The following is an 18,322-nucleotide window of genomic DNA, read 5'->3' as shown; positions in this document are numbered from 1 at the left end:
CGGGGTCCTGATCCTCACTGGGAGCATGTACCAGAGCAGGGCCCAACTAGCTTCTTTCCTTTCATAATGAAAGCTGCCAGCTTAAACCATGCTCTGAATGGTGACACATATAGTTTGGCCCTAAGCTGCCCCTCTTCAAAAGGACAGTTTTATGTTACCTCGCAGAACTGATTCCAGGCGGTCCTCGTCAGCAGAACTATGAGAAGGCCATGGTGGTTCAGAGCAGACTGTTATGCTACCAATTTAATCTGAAGGCTGCCTCTCTATCTTAATCAATCTTAGTGAAGAAGAACATAGCTTGGCTCTCTTGATTGCCACCATTTTGATGATTCAAATAAACACAAGCTGTTTTTGCCTGAAGTGTTGCCTAACAGGAGTCAGGGGTTTTTTGTTTTTGTTTTTAAAAAGGGCATTACTGGCTCTTAAGGGCCCCTGAGACTACCAGTTGCTTGAATATTCATCCTGACTTGCTTGCACAATGCTGCACATTTCCGAACATTAATTCTTAATTGTTTGCAGGGCAGTTATACAACTGTAAGTATTAATCCTTCATTCATCCTGATTTGCTTGTAGGGTGTTCGCATTAGTCATTGATCCATCCTACACTTTTCATTACATTTCCCTGTTACTTTCCAAAGCAGTCCATAAAAGGAAAATTGTTGTACTAGGCAACAGAGCACTTTAATCCACTTTAAATGTGCTAAATGTTCTGTTATGCACATAGATTACCTCCTGCAAAATAGTGACAGACTGGAGGTACTATGAATTGCTGTGGATGTTGTCCCAGATGGGAAATTTACCTGCAAGGAATGTAGGTGGGGTGGGAAGAATGAGAAACAGCAGTTTTGAATTTCTTTAATTCCAGAGGGGAGGCACAGAAAGAGAGAGGGAGATCTGAGACATCTTTGGTGTCTAGCAGAACTGTTGCAGAATTGTTTCAGAATTTTTTTTTATCTTTACCTCACCTTTCCACATTAAAAAATACTTCAATGTGGCTTACATTTTAAAATAAAAACAATGGGTTGTTTTCAGCTAAAGGCAGATCCACATTTAAAGCATGTTCAACAAACATTTAAAGACCAGGTGGTCTTTTCATTTAGATGCAACAGAATGCACCTTAAATTTATTCCAGAAGATGATGGAGAAACAAAGGCTTGCGTTTATATACCAAAACAAAGTCAGGAATCCGTAGAACATCAACTAGCTGAACAGACTACAACAACAATGCTATAATATCAATTCAATATCAAAAAGCAAATTGTTCTATTAATAAAGCTTATGTTATCACATTGACTAGGCAGCCAGTCAGTCCCAGCCAGTCCCAGACGGCAGAGCTGGGAAGTCCAGATCGAATTAGAGAAGATTGTTGAACTTCAGAGGAAAATCTGGGCTCAAGGTTATTTAGGCTAGAGCCACTTTGATGAGACGGTGGGATATCTGTGATGGGATCACATACATTTTATTTCAAATGGCGCATACAGGTACAGAAGGGCAGGATTCAGATCTGGACCACAGTGCTGGGGAGCAGTGGCCAGTAACCCTATGCCTACATCTTCTTCCTGGTTGAAATTATCACTCCCAAGCTGGTATTGGCCTCATGGGACAATTAATAGCAAGAAAGAGAGGGGATTTAAATGAAGAAAATGCCACAGGAGGTAAATAGGTTAAAAACAAAACCCTCTCCAGGATTGCAGCCTTAATCTGAAATGGCTGGCTCCCATAGTGGCTGCATTTTTCCTATTAAAAAAGGAGGGGGAGACTTGATTGTGGGATTTCTATAATCACATCTACTTTGTCCTCAAATTAAGGCGAATGTAATGTATTTCAACCCCATTTGTAGCAGCACTAGCAGGTGTAAAGTCCCTGACAAGACAGCAGTAGCATCCTCCGGGGCTTTCCCAGGAGCTCAAGGCTAGAAATAAATATCCACAGGAAACCAGAGTTCATGTAGGGGCAGGCGGCTCAGGAGGGGTGGGGTTGAGTAGTGGGCAACGGGTGGCCAGGAGAGACAAATGCAAAACTAGTTTAGTCCTCCATTCCACCTTTCTCTCCTCCATCCCCTCCAGCCTTTGCACATAATCCAAGGTCACTACATTGTCCAGAACCCATCTATCATCTTCCCACACCTGTTCCATGGCCTTGCTGTGTTTTCACCCACAGACCATCCCAGCCGCTGATTTGTTCGCCTGTTTCTGACACATGTCACTCACGGATGCCATGAACAGAGAAGCAAGACTTCCAGACAACCTGTAATGGATGGTGTTGAAATCAGGGTTTAGGCTGCAGATTAGTCTAAAAAGCATTAGGAGCATGGACCGTTTAGTAATCAAGGCAATGTCCATTCCGTCTTAACTAAAACTATACTTGCTTTTTCAGTCGAGGGCTTGATTTAAACAAATCCATCTTGACCTCTACATCAAAATCTCATTTTCCTTTCAGAATGCCTACAAATTAAATGTTTTGTGATCTACCATAAAGACAACCAGCAATAATCTGGTGGTGGCAGTTTCAAGGTTAACAAATGTATTGTGGCATAAGATAAAAGAAAAATATATTAATGTGAGATGGGTTCTCTCTCACACAACAGCTTATGCTTTGATTCAAGTGGAACCGAATCACATGGATTCACAAGTACGATGCAAAAATTACTTTTGTGATGAATTTCTTAGTCTTTAAGGTACCACCAATCTCTTAGTTGATTTTTCTGCAGTGGACTAACACAACCATTCCTTTGGTATGATTTATAATAACTTTTTTTGTTCCATCCTTCTATAGTTATTCTTCCTTCTTCCATCTGCTATATATAGGAAGATACACACAGACACATATTAGAGATGAAGGGAAAATGAGAGTCAGTACACATTTAAAGTCAAATTTATCTAATTTGTACTTTCTGGAACAAGACGCAAGCTGAAGCACAATCATCTGTTGAAATCTGCACCTCCTCTGATGTATTAAAATGCATATACCAGTATAAAGTGTTGATATAAATGTTATTCATTAGTGAAAATAACATACAAAAATGCATTCTATTACAGAAAATTGCTTTTCAAATATGTGTATATTAGGAGAAATTGACACCATAATGCTGTCAAATCTTCATGAGGACTTAAAAAAAATAACCTCAAATTCATACAGGAGAGCTGACTATTGGAAAAATCAGAAACTGAAATGACTTGATAGCTCAGTCAGTAGAGCATTGGCCTATTAATTTCAGGGATGTAGGTTTGAGCTCCACGTTGGGCCAAAAGATTCCTACATTTCAGGGGGTTGGACTAGATGACTCTCTTGGTGCATTCCAACTTACCATTCTATGATTCTATGAGAGAAACCAAAAACTGACATATTCTCCCAACCCTAATACTCATTTATTTTTCACTGCTGGTACCTTGCCGGTCCTCCATGAGATCTCACATATAACAGTTAATTATATTTGCCTAGCTGAGATTTGCCCAGCTGTCTCCTCTGGGGTTCCCTTGGGTGAATGCCATCATACCCAGATGAGGAATTCATTCAGATATCTATACCATGTGTTCATGTGTTCCTTTCTTGACCTGTGTTCCCACCCATCATATATATCAGGTCAGGTGTGGGGAACCATTGGACCTCCATATGTTGCTGACCTGCAATTCCCATCATCCCTGGCCGTTGGCCATGTTTGCTGGGGCTGATGGGAGTTTCTAGTTCAGCAACATCTGGAAGGCCACACTGGCTATATATCCTGCCAATATGGCTAGTACCAATCTCATCATTGCTCCACTTCTTTGTAAAATGGCAATAACCAAAATAAGGGGAAAGTCTCTACGTTACCGAAAGCTAACAATGAACAATTGGAGCTAATCAATATTAGGAAGCAATTTATTGAAAAACAGGTGTTTATCCCAGAATTCATGGTGCATTTTGAACAACTGTGCCCTTCCTCAGGGGATAATATATACTAGTTATACCAAGTGAGGCCATACAGCAGAATTAGGCGGTAATGTCATGGAAGATTCCTGAGGTACCAAAAGGGACCATGGTCACATCTGCACCACACATCTAAAGCACACGACTCCCCAACCCCCCAATACCCTGCAAACTGCAGTTTGCTAAGGGTGCTGGGAACTGTAGCTCTGTGAGGGTGAAACTACAGTTCACAGGATTCTTTGGATGTGACACATTCCAGATTGCAGCTTTTCAATGTAAAAACAGTCTGGAATTGGAAACGTATCACAGCAGGGTGTGGACTGAGGGATAATAAAACCTAACGTGCTAGGTTGTTGTTGTTGTTTTAATTTGCAGGAAACTTGATACTGGGAGAGGAATTTTAAAAATGGCACGCTCTGTCACATGCACACTGGTGGTCCAAGATGTTACAAATTACCCAATGACCTCAGCATTGTATAACCTTGTGTGCTGTGGGTATGGATCAGGCCTAAGTAATAGAAAAGTTGGGCATCCAAACTTGAAGAAAGCAGCTTTTGTGTAACTGGTGAACAATTTCTGCTGAGGAGAGAAATACGGGCATTGGGAACTCTGGAACAATCCTATTGTTCAAAACATCATTAATCTATCATGTGGATCAGCTTTACTCTGTTGCTGTCTTTCTACTGAGCACTCTGGGCTTGTATAGATTCTTCTCAGTATCACCTTCATAGTAGAGCAGCTACCTCAGAGTTTCCTCTCTCTTTTTATGCCACAGGGGCTCTTCTTAAGAGCTGAAACTGAGGTAACATTTTTGTTCTCACATGCTTATGGAAATATTGCATTGGACTGGATGGCTTTCGATAAACTAAATTTCCTTTCCAGAACTGGATTTGTAAGCATGATCTAAAAGAAATCTAGTATCTTATTTGTAGATCTACAGTATCCCAAAACTCCTACAGACCTTGACAGTAGATGGACCAACAGTCTGACTCATTATAAAACACCTTCCTATGTTCACTTCTACAAAATGCTGAGACTCAGACTATGAGTCCCACCATTGAAGAGTGGCCCGTAAAAATGCCTTTCATGACCTCATGGTGTAAACTGGGTGCACAGATAATATAGGTACAAGAACACTCTCTGCTAATCTTGAAAGTCACAATGAAACCTAAGTTACATTGAGCAAAATGCTCATTACATAGTGGGAAGGCATATGGAATAGCTGCACTGGGGTTCTACACTACCCAAATTAATCTTTCTTTACTATGAAGTGTGTTGGTCACTGGGCATGCAAATAGGTATGAGATGACAATTGGGATTGAAGCAATGGCCCCTATTGACACAAAGGCGCTGGTAGTTCCTAAGGGAAGGAACATGAGGGTAGGGGCTCTTATTGCAGATTCCTCAATTCATACTTTTTTTAAAAAAAAGTATCAGTAGTACTTCATATACATTATCTTAATTATCCTTACGACAACCTTGTAAGATAAGTCTATTTTGCAGAGGTGGGAGGGGAACCTTAGGTTAAAGACATTTGGTCAGTTCATGTGGCCAAAGTAGGTTCTGAATCAGGGACTTGCACTTTGAGCACCAGTTCTGGGGAACATATAGGAGATGGCACTGCCCATCAATGTAAGGCCCTTCTAAATTTCATGCTGGCAGATTAAAACAGGCTTCTTCAACCTCGGCCCTCCAGATGTTCTTGGCCTACAACTCCCATGATCCTTAGCTAGCAGGACCAGTAGTCAGGGATGATGGGAATTGTAGTCTCAAAACATCTGGAGGGCCGAGGTTGAGGAAGCCTGGATTAAAACATGCTTTTGAATTGTGTTCGGAAGGTGGAAAGGAAACCTGAGAAAATTTCTGGAGAGCTGGTAATATGCACACTTGGGAGGCTCATCCATTACAGGCGTTGGCAGGAAGATAAATTGATGGTTTCTGCTCCTGCTACAAGAGAGGGACTTTAGTGGCTGAAGCAGTTCCGAGGCCTCAGGTGCAACACACTTAATCTTGTGGTCCAGAATTCCTTCCTCCAGTCCCCAAAGGCTGAACCCCACCCCGCCACCCTCCCAGAAGTGAGGCAGGCCATTGTGTTGCCTAATCTCCACAGCAGGGCCTCTGAGGCCGGGTCACTCAGAGCAAGAACGAGCAGGGAGACCATGTGCAGAGGGCTCAGGGTCAAGTTATGCAATGAGCCAGCCTGGGAAACCCGTGAATTTTATGTGCTGCAAGGAGAGGGTGTTGAGTTCCCTGGGCCCAATAACGAGCCCAGCAGCTGCATCCCGCCTGGGTCCGATTACTGCTGCAACCTTTCAGGATTGGCAAAGTCAGCGGCCATGAGAGAGAAAGGAAAGGGGTGAGGGAGGAGAGGAGGGAGGGTTGAAGAAAGGAGGGCCCTGACATGGGGGTGGTCTTCAGGCTGACATTCCCAAGAACTGAGAGGGGGATAGAGAGTGGTAAATAATGACAGTCTACAATGGCAGCAATAGGTGGCTGGCGCGATCTGGAAAGTAAGAAAATGAGGGAAAGAGATTAGATGAAGAGGCAAGATTTCCTCAGTTCTGGCTTCCAGAATCTATGCCCCTTCTCCTTGAGAACCCTGAAATTCTAGCACCCAGGGCCTCCTGCACAAATCTAAACCCTCTTGGATGTTTCCACACAAGACACTAAAAGGACATTTATACTTCTGTCACTCAAGTTCCTGTATGAATGTTGCAAGCACAAGGCTAGGAAGCAGAAGAGAGTGCATTCTAGCCATTTGAACAAAACACCCAGGAAACATAACAAATCCTGCCACATATACTGTACATTATACCCTGAAAGCACATTCCCCCACCCTCAAAGAATTCTGGGCACTGCAGTTTGTTAAGGGTTGCTGGGAACTTTGTGAGGGGCAAACTACGGGGGCCTAGAATTATTTGGTGGTGGAGGGAACATGTGTGCCAAATGTACTTTAAAGGTATAACGGCCTTAGTTCTGTCACAGTGGGTTGTGCAATGACTTTTATATGTCTTCAGAATGGACCATTCCTCAGGTGCACAGCTACACACCTACAAGCATATGGGGCACTGAGTGTGTGGGGCATGGCCTAGGGTTCCCCACCATGTCCTTGCTTCACCTTGCTGTGCCAGGAGCTGCAGCTGGTGAGGTCAGTTACCCCACCCCATCCTCGACTTATCACCTTCCCCAGGGCCTCACTAGAGAGGGATGGGGTTAACTCAGGCCAAGTTGCCAATCCCTTAGGCGACGGTGGAACCAACTGAGAAAGGCCTGCGAGAGATGGGACTGAGATCTCACTGTCCCTGGCGGCCTGGCATACCCCTCTAGGACATTTTTTTTTAAAGTATTATTATATACTTCATTAAATGTACTTATCTCACCCTTCACTGTGAAATCCTAGGTGAGGTCTCAACATTGTTAAAAACATGCGCTCTGTTACATCTTGGTGTGGCTTCCTCACTTACATATCTTACAGATCAGGATGGGCAGAAGGTAGATTGGGATCAGAATTTGTTGTAGGGTATACCCTCCCGTCAAGGGACGCGGGTGGCACTGTGGGTTAAACCACAGAGCCTAGGACTTGCCGATCAGAAGGTCGGCGGTTCGAATCCCCGCGACGGGGTGAGCTTCCGTTGCTCGGTCCCTGCTCCTGCCAACCTAGCAGTTCAAAAGCACGTCAAAGTGCAAGTAGATAAATAGGTACCGCTCCGGCGGGAAGGTAAACGGCATTTCCGTGCGCTGCTCTGGTTGGCCAGAAGTGGCTTAGTCATGACCCGGAAGCTGTATGCTGGCTCCCTCGGCCAATAAAGCGAGATGAGCGCCACAACCCCCAAGTTGGCCATGACTGGACCTAATGGTCAGGGGTCCCTTCACCTTTACCTTTACCTTTACCTTATACCCTCCCATCAGTCAAGGGGACAAGTGACTTTGGCCTCTGAGGCACAAAAATCTTGGAGATGCCTCTCCCACAACCGCCAGTAAAAATACAATTATAATATATTAAGCAATTAACTATTTGTTGCCTTTTATTGACATGGCAAATCAATTGTGACTGCCTTGCTTTCCCTAATGATAGGGCTGGCCTCGTCAGTTTGTCTCTCGGTGTGTTTTCTTCCAAATTAGGCTGCTGGAATCTTTTCTCTGAAGTAACACAGATGCAGATACGTACTTAAGAACACATGAGGAATTTTCTGAATCAAGCCAATGGCCCCATCTAGTCCAGCGGCTGGTTCTCACAGTGGCCAACCGTAGGCACATGGGATTCTGATGGTGCTTCTTGCTTGCCTGGATGGATGGAGGAAAGAGAAGTTTGTGTGAATGTGAAAAAGCCCACCTACCATACAAAGGTAAAACTCCCATTGTGTTGTTCTGTCCACTTTAGCCTCTGGCCTTACCCACCTCTGCCATCAGGCTCCTGGAAATTTTCCCAGAACGGAACATTTTGGCCCTGGTTTCCCCCAAAAAAGTTTCCCACTCTTGCTTTAGAACAAGCTGTGCAAAGAATTTGTAACTCCACCACTAAACCACCTCTCTGTTTGTCAGACATGGGACCTTTCATGCCCTCTGCCCTGCCCCATAGCCAGTCTTTCTGGGCCCAGCTAGGAATATGATCGATGCCATCAGCTATGAGCTGCCTCCTTTTCCTGGATTAAGAAGCTCCTTTGCACCCAAATATCCACCAGCTGTCTAGCACTTCACAAAGCCATCCCATCACCTAAACAGCTTTGAGGTCCTTGAGACGGGAGGAGAATCTCATGAGAGCCCATTCAGTGTGCGTAATGGATAGAGACTTGGACTGGGCCCAGGGAGCCCTGGAGTCACAGCCCTGCTCAGCTTTGAAGTGTACTGTGTGATCTTGGGCCAGTCGTGACCTCTCAGCCTAAACAACCTCACAGTTTACTTGAAGGGGGATAAAAATGGGATAACCTTCCCTGAGTTCCTGAGTGGGTTACAAATATCTCTTTCGCTCACATAGAGAGAAATAGAAATTTATTTTTCTCTCTCTCATCAAAACCTGCATATACACCATTCAGAAACATGTGCTTTTTCCAACACTGAAAAATTTGGAAGTGGCTTGTGAACCTGTGGTTCGGAGACCCAGCAATGAAAACCTTCAATGATCACACACTCACATAGATACAAGAATAACTGCAACACATCTTCTTTTCAAGGAGGTCATCGAGCCAACTGGCACATTTCCATTCACATGATAAGAAAGTCCCCAGGTTCTCTTGCTACAGGATCCCAAAGCCCCTGAAATAATTCAACCCGGTACTTTTTTCCAAGATGACATGAGCTCTAGGGCTCAGGCCAGATAGGTTGTGTGAGTACTTATTGGGACCTAAGGATGTATGATTCATCCCAGATAGGTTGTGTGAGTACTTATTGGGACCAAAGAATAGATTCTGCCCATGCTCAGAGATATTTTCATCTGTAAAACTGAGGCCACAGGTTCCAGGGCTCTGGGTTTGATGAGCTAGGTCTCAAGCCCCAGATTTGCTGTAGTCTCCTGTATCTCTATTAACCTCATCAAAAGACAAGAGGATTTATAATGCTTTTCCTCAATAGTCGGCTCATAGGCCATACCAGGCCCTTCAAGTCTATCCATTAGTCTGTGCTTCAAGAGCACATGATGCAACAGCTTAAGGGCATAGACTAGGCAGTAGGTGGTGAAAGCAACAGGTTAAACCACTACCTAGTTACCTGGTAGAAATTAAATGGTTGCAGTTTTTCAGTGTTACAGTTTGTGTGAACTTGTGTGAGAGTGCTTTCCCTCTCTTTTCTTCTTGTGGGGAGCCAGTGTACAAAATCCTTCTCTCTCTCTCTTTCACACCAGCTGTTCATTCACCAAAACTCAAAACCAAACATTTTTGAACTGGGGCATGGCTGGAGTGAAGCCTTCTGAGTCAAGGGATTGAGTAAAGAGCAAGCAGGGTGGTGAAGCCAAGGGGGCAGAGAAAAACTTTTTGTTAGGTACAAAGGCAGGGCTTGGCAGTACAAGGACTTGTTCAAAAGCTGCTTATTTGCCTATGGCATTCCATGGTTGGGGGAGGGAGGTGGCTGATTTTGTGTGTTGTGAAAGAGCAGAAAATGGTTAGTTATTTTTGATTTGTTGGTATTGTTGGCACTCCAGTCTCCAAGTGGCGAGAGATTCCAGGGGCTCCCGGTACCCAGTGCTAGTCAGGATCCAGTTTCCTTGGAATGAGGGGCACATATATACAACCTGAGCCTAAGATGGAGGATCTCACAGCATTAAAACCCCAAAAGGTGTTGCTTCTCCCATAGCCACAGCTTTGGATTCCAGCATACTGTATTTTCCCATGTATTAGATGAGGTTTTTTAACTCAAATATCATGTAAAAAAACTGGGGTCATCCTATACACGGATAGTGGCATGGGGGGGGGGAGCTGTGTGCCTCCAGCCAGCTGGTTGGCGGCCTGCGCTCTAGGGAACATTTCCCACCCACAGCGGCGTGGAGGGAGTGGCTGCCCACTTTGCCAACCCCCAGCAACAGCCCTGCTGGGGTGATGGCGTGCATGCAATTCCCCCTAAAAAAAGTTCAACAACTTTGGACCATCTCCCCTCATTTTATTTCAATTTAGTCCCCCAAAATAGGGGGTGTCTTACACATAGGGGCATCTTATACACGGGGAAATACGGTAAATAAATTTTCCTTACTAGTTCAACAATGGAATCCTCCATTAGATTTTAACTCCTGCTGGATCCAGGACCTAAGGAATTAAGACAGGACTCTGGCATGATACAGACTGACCCTTCAAACTCACAACAGTATTTTTTATTGCCAGGGTAGGAGGGAAGCACTTGTGGGATGGTCTGTTTCAGATGGCAGAATAACTTGAGTACTGTGAGAAAGAAGGGGGAAGATTTTCAGACACCTGGTCTGAAAGCCTGCTTTAAGAAACAGAAACCCAATTTGGCTGTTTATTTTTGTGAACAGCTCACAAGTCAATTCTGCCTTATATTCCCGTTATGAGAGCCCTTTAGGAGAACTGGCTAATGTACTGAAGATGCACTGAGAAGAGTCACTTCTCTTTTAAGCCACAAATTTTAGGCTGTATAGACTCTTTTGTTTTCTCTGCATCCTGTGTGCACCCATCGCTGGTTTGGGAAATGGTGTACCCACAGCATTGGCCCCAATACGTATCTGTCCTGTTGTTTCTTGTGAAATACTGTGTTCCCCCCTCAAGTCAGCTTTGATCCAAATTGAGGGAGAAATGACCTAGCTGCTTTTACACACAGCCTTACTGTGGCTAGCTTCCCTCCTGGACATGAATCACTGTCTTTCTCAGCTTTGGGGGTACTGTGAGGAGAAAATGAGGCGAAAGCCTAGGCATGCCACTTGGAGCTATTTAAATATCCCACTAATGTATACATTGCCGGTGCTATCCTGTGAAGTCAGGGCCGCTGAGTTCAGTGGAACTTGCAGGCCCCCATTGAACATAATGGGACTTGTTTCTGAGAAGGCAATGCATAGGACAGTGCCCTGAGTGTAATAACAGCCCATGGTGAGCCACCTGTGGAACCCGTGGACCTCCAACTGGACTCCAGCTCCCATCATCCTTGACCATTGGCCATACTGGCTAGGGCTTGATGGGAGTCCATCTGGAAGGCTGCAGGTTCTCCATCCCTGTATAAGCTAAAGAGATGTATTCCCAGGAGAGAACAGTGGCCTTTTATGCTGTTGCTGTGCTTGTGGGCTTTGCAGGCTGGCTGGCCACTCTGGGAAATGGGATGCCTGGGGACGAAATGGGTCCTTAGTGTGACCCACCAGGTGCTTTGCCTTCCTGCTAGTGCAAGATGCCTCTTTTTCTTTCACCTTGGGGGCTTGGTTCAAAGACCCAGCTTTGAGGTTGGGGCATTGGCTCCATGTCACCTCCCCACCCATGCTGGCTTGGCCATTAAAAGCAACTCTGCATTTCCCTGCCCTGCTTTTTCAGAAATGTGCACACCCACCAGGGTTGTGGTGCCACCATCACACATGCATACGCCGGGAGGGACAAGGGTTCGCTGAGGTCCCTCACCCCAGCATCACTCTCCTCTCTACCCCACCCCCCTTCACTCTCCCGGCCGGCCTGAATGACAGGTCCTCTTTCCTCCCCCTACACCTTCCCCGGCCACAAGATCCGTCTTGAAGGAGGTGGTGTCCGTGTCTGTCCCCTGCTGGGGCACCGGCTTTTACCCTATAAGGGGAGCAGCTGCAAGCTCCTTGGGCTGAAAATAGATGCAGCTGCCGCCTCTGGATTAGAGAGCTCAAGAGAAGACTTTCAGAGGGAAAGGGAAACTAAGATGGGAAGGGGGGTGGGGGTGAGGGAGATTATAGAACAGATAGGCTGATATCGGTGGGCTGATTGGATTGGGTCCAGATCGAGACATACAATGTGAATGGACCAAAAGACATCTCTCCTGTTCAGCCATTTTTACTACATGAAACACTAACAACCTAAACTTGTGTCTGGAATGGCCATCTCTGTTGCGGGAGGGCCGTTTGCCTGGTGACCTAAAACCGCGGGTGTCCTGCAGCTCCTAAGCCAAAAGAAAAGCAAGCCAGCAGAGCTTAGTCAGAATTGTGCACATTCCACAATCACACTGTGCAAATTTGGTTCCAAGTGCGGAAGGAACCATCATTTTATTTTCTACTTCTTTTAAGAAACAAGTTTCTGGCCCCTGTGGCTGCAAAGTTAGGCTTCAACATGTGCAGGCAATGACTGACAAAGTCTCAGAATCTGGTAAGAGACTGAGCAAAGAGGCTGATAAGACTTCCATTGCCCTGCCACCAGTCTGGCTTCAGTAAGCTGCCTAGTTATTTGCCCTCTGCCTTCAAACAGAAGAAGTGGAATGAATGGTGCAAAATAAGGAAATACATGTAAATAGGCTTCATTATAGAAGGCACTGGATTTTGCTTACTTTGGCATATGGTTGTGTGTTGAGCGCAGAGTACACATGTAGGATTACTTTGGGCCATTAGACAATATGTAATTTTCAGCCTCTGAACCACAGGGGGATGTATCATTTACAGCACATTCTTATACCTGTTTACTCCGATCAGAAGCAAGTCCCTCTGAATTATTCCCAGGTCAGTGTGTGTAAAGGATTACAGTCTTAGTACAGGAGTGGGCAGGCTTCAGGCTTATGGGATCTACTTTGTGTTTTACGAGAAGCTCAAGGTCCACCAGCCAGGGCCAGGTATTAAATAGGGAAGGGAGGGTGGGAAACACTTGAAATGAAAATATAGGTTGACTCTGAGTCCATTTTCAAGTTTAGAATTTGTTTTCAGCACAGTACCAGAAATTAGTTCCTTGGTTAAACAACTGGGAGTCAGAAATGCTTGCCCATCTATTGCAAATCACCTAGATCCCAATGTAGCTTCTGCCTGCTCCTGGTTCAGTACACAATCTGACAGCCACCACAGATCTAAACTAAACATGGAATAAGTTCCTAGTCCTCTTTGTTTTAGAGAATATATGCACTATATATAAAAAAGTACATCCACAGGGAGGGAATCTCTTCATCATTTGAAGTATATTGCTGAGGGTTTGAAGTATCTGGTGAGTTGAAGTGTCTAAGTCAGGCAGATCTTGGAGAAGACAAAGGGAAAAGAACAGAAGCAGACATGTGGATAAAGGGTAGTGACATGTCCAGTGGCATACGTTGCTGAGTCACAGCACACCCACCCAGCTTCAGCCAGTGGTGGAAAATACCTTTGCCTGCAACTCTGGACAGCTGCTGCCAGTCAGAGTAGTCTGTCTTTAGCTAGATGGGGAAATTGTCTGGTCTGAAATAAGGCAACATCCTATGTTCCTAAAGTCATTCCCTCTCCCTTGAGAATTGTAGTACTTGATGAGGGAAGGGTTGGGAATGTGGTGAAAAATTGACGCTATTGCAATTTGCAGGATTCTTTGTGAAAGCCATGATCAGGAATAATGGAAGTTATAGGACAACAGCATCTTGGGTCCCGAAGCAGAAGAACACTGGTGTAGATAGAAAAGCCAAATATCAGCAGTTCAAGGAGTTCAATTTGATGAGAATGGTAATTTGCAAGCACATCATGTTTTATTGGGCATAAAAATAATTGCCCAGAGAATCTCGGGTCCCCTTTCTTCTCTTTTAAAAAAGTTGGGTAAAAACTCAGAAGCTCAGGGTATGTTAACCTGGCCGTTTATTCTGCAGTGAATTCTCAATGCTAGTTTTGAGACCCCTTTCACACTACATTAGCCACAATCCACATTGATCCTGTAGTTTGACAAATACTTGTGTGTTTGTGTTATGTTTTTTCCCCTTGAGCCACTATCAATCCGACTAGAAACTTAAGGTGCATTCATTTCGTACTTTAGAGTGGGGTGTACATTTGAGACAGCTGTCACACATGAGCAGAGGAGTGCACATGCGCAGACAACAACTTCATTTATAGGACCTCCGGCGGGGTGGGAGGTCATTGGCAGAGGCGGCTTTAGGTTAGCGTGACCGGTTTGGCCACATTGGGCATTGGTGCTGCAAGGGGGCACCACAACAATGATGTAGAACAGAGCACAAGAGGCAGGAAATCAATTTAATGGGGCACAGGGTGCTGCTGAAATTCGAAAGCCCAAAGTCTACCACTGGCATTGTTGCAGGGATGGAGAAACCCAAAAGGTCATGTGTGTCAGGCAAAGACACCCCACCCCTCCCACCTGCCTCCTCTCTGATGCAAACAACAATGTGCAAATGTACCTTGAAGCACATGCTTCCTCCTCACAGAGCTACCGTTTCCAGCGCCCTTAACAAACTACAGTTTCCTTGGGGGAAGCCAAGACTGTTAAAGTGGTATAAGAATGCTTTGGACATATGGTCTGGATGTGACCTGTGTATTTTGTATTCCTATGGGATCAGAGTCCAACCCTTTGGGAAACAGAAATGCTGCCCCCTTCTGGAACGGGTACAAATGTCCCTGCTTGCTCAAGGTGTCATCTGATGCCTGCTTGCCTCATCTTCCCTGGCCGCCAGAGTTATGGAAGGTGATCGTGCAGGACAGCCTGGCTGCCATCATGGCATTCAGGCCTCGGAGTTCTCTTCTTTTAGCAGCCCATTTCCCTCCCTAGCTGCTTCAGACACTGGTAGGGCAGAGAGGTGGGGAACCTTTCTCAGTCCGAGGGAGGCAGTCCTTTCGAAATATACTCGGAGTCGAGTGTGGATTTCATGCTCTTTATTCAGCTCATAGTAGCGAGAAATGAAAGTTCCCCCAAAATATCTGCTTTGTATACATTATTCACACAATGGGCCGCACGTGATTGGCTAATTCCAGGATTCTCCTGTAGGCCAATCAGGTTGCAGATTCACTTCCACCTGGAGCTGGATTGGGTGGCTCCTGCGGACCAATCATACTGCTGCATTGTTCTAGGACCAGTCAGACTGCTGCATTCTGAATCCTATTGTTCTAGGACCAATCAGACTGCTGCATTTTGGATCCTGTTGTTCTAGGACCAATCAGACTGCTGCATTTTGGATCCTATTCAACTCAGTACATAACACCTTTGTGTCCGTTCTTGGGGGGGGAGGGGTTGGCGGACTCTGCAGACCACACTCAGGAGGTGTGCGGGGGGGGGGGGAGGAAGGGGAAGCCCCCTTGCGTGAGTGAAAGTCTGCATGCACAGTGTCAGATACAGTCCTAAGGGTGGATCTACCATTGCAAGGACTTTTGAATGTGCAGGTGAACGTCCCTTCCAATCCTTTCTGTGCACCCAACCAGCTAGCAAGCCTTTGTTAATCTCTTCTGGGGATTCCTCCAATCCCTAGAAGGGGGAACGACACCCAGGTAGAGGAGAGGGGAGAGGAAGGGTCATCGTGAGAGTGAAAACCCCTGTGCTGGCAGATCTATTTAGGTGGGTGCTATAAAAAATACTCATAAAAATAACTCAGGGCATTCCTAGGACAAAGGCACCAGCGCTGTCACATGCTGTCCCCACATTCCCCAGGCAACAGGACCAGAAAGGCACCAAGTGGGATGGAGGTGCAACTTCATGGGGTCAACTGGAGTGGCAGCAGCAAGAGAACCCACATAGAAAATTAAGCAATTGACCTAGATCTGAGAGCTAGTGCAAGGGTAGTGGATTGAGCACCAATCGTCTTCTTTTTCTTTTTTTAGTTTTATTTATTTTCAAAACTAATACAACAGTAAACCGCATGGTTAATGACAAAAAAAGAGATAGAAGTAATTCAAACACCGTAGTTCATTTTGCAACAACAGTAGGAGCAGCGTGGTCACATTGGGATGCTGGTACTGTACTGAATTCTAGTTCAGTCAGTAGTGCGTGAGACTCTTAATGTCAGGGTTGTGGGTTCAATGAAAGTGTCTTGCATTGCAGGGGGTTGGACTAGATGACTCTCGTGGTCCCTTCCAACTCTACAATTCTATGAAGCTGGGAGACCTGTGTTCAAATCCCTTCTGAGCTATGCCACTCCCTGGCTCACCTTGGGCATGTCACCTTCTTTTGATCTAATCTGTCCTGCACGGCGATTGTTACAGGGGAGAATAGAAGAACTCAATTTTTGGCACATGCCAAATAAATGTGTTTGTTTTTTAAACACACCCACCCACCCAAAAAAACATCTTAGGAGAATGTGTTTCCCACAAGGTATCAGTAAATCACAGTGCCCGAGATGCTCCACAAAATCACCTGGGTTACTGCATCTCTCACCAAATGGGTACCGGAATGGATGGGCTTGAACAGCATGACTATTTCACAGAGGAACCAAGTGTGGTGCAGAAATTGGGGTGGGGTGGGGAGAGGAAGCAAACTCAAAAAGTCAGGTTGCCTCAGGTCCAATGCAATTGGAGTGTCAGCGAAAAATCAGCAGGAGTAGCATTGACAGAGTCTGACTCAAAGCTCAAATTCTGCATAGGAAACCAGAGAAGTGCATTCCAACAAATCTCAGAAGCTAGTACTGCAATGCAAGTTTTCATTACAGCATTTGGACTTTGTCTTTGCGTTTGCCTGCTTGAGCTAGCCGTGTACACTTTCCCAACTTTAACTGAAGGAAAGCAGGCACAGAGGCGATGGAGGCAGGAGGGGTAACGGAAAGGAGCCCATCGTGTGAATCTGAATCCTTAAAGCAGTACTGGGCTGCTGCTGAACTTCTACCAATCAAGACCAGTGGCGCCCCCTTCTGGCAGAAATAAGGCTCAACGCCCTCACCTTCCAGCCTGCTAAAGTCATCTTCAATCCCTCCCACCGAAGCAATTAAAAAACAACACCCTCCAGTCGCCCTCCTCCTGCAAACTTCATACTAATACCTGAGGTGTAAAGCCTAGCCAGCGCAAGCAAGTAATGGGAGACCTTGTGATTAATAGTGTGAGTTGATATCTAGTAGCAGATATGGGTCTATTATGGCTTTGGCATTAACGCCAGATTAGACATCAGGGCTTTGACAAAATAATAATTTTTCCTTATGGCCCTAAAGCAGTGGTACAGCGCTCAGCAGATTTTTGGGGGGTTGGGGGGTAACAAGACGGGACCTAGGCTGCCCAAACTGCTCTCAGGCAAGGTTTTCTTCTATATAGTGCGATATCTATTTTGACTCATGCTCTGCTTGTACGTTTGTAAAGGACAGTCCTGCTGCCACCTGTCTCCATGGCTCCCATATCCAAAGGAAACTAAACTGTGTAGAGTGCTGTCCCTCCATGATGTTATCACTCTTCCTAATAGCAAGCTCATGTGGTGAGTGCCACCAGGATTCGAGCCAAAATGGGGCCAGTGAGAAAGAAGAGGGAAGTATCAGCACGTTGGAGACATTTGTGTTAAGTTGCAAAAACGGTGCACCATCAACAGGAAAACAAAATCCACGCAACAACAGAAGTGGGCTTGGTACTCAGCTGTACCAGAATACATGTTTTCGGAGGAAGAATGCACTGCAACATTTTGTTGCAGATCCCACTTGTCCCCCATCGTAACAGGAGGTGTGATATATCTGGAGGAGAGTCTATACACTGCAAAGATTCCTGGGGTATGAAGTGCATCTCTTGAGGCATTGACACTGTAGCATCCTGAGAGAGCTCTGTCAATGAGGGCCAGGCCAGTCAGTTTCCAAGACAATAGGAAGGTTGCCACATGCCGCTCTGCCCCCAGGTACAGAATTTTACCTTTTTTTCATAGGAACTATCACCATCCAATTGCTTATAGAGAAAATAACATGGATACTAATACATACATTTGGTGCAATTGCTTATTTTCAAAATTTTGAAATGTACAGTGGTACCTCGGGTTACAGGCGCTTTAAGTTACAGACTCCGCTAACCCAGAAATAGTACCTTGGGTTAAGAACTTTGCTTCAGGATGAGAACAGAAATCACGCAGCGGCAGTGGGAGGCCCCATTAAGCTAAAGTGGTACCTCAGGTTAAGAACAGTTTCAGGTTAAGAAAAG

The sequence above is a fragment of the Podarcis vaucheri genome, assembly GCF_965113315.1.
Source record: "Podarcis vaucheri genome assembly, chromosome: 13".
NCBI lineage: Eukaryota > Metazoa > Chordata > Lepidosauria > Squamata > Lacertidae > Podarcis > Podarcis vaucheri.
This window is presented reverse-complemented; position numbering follows the sequence as displayed.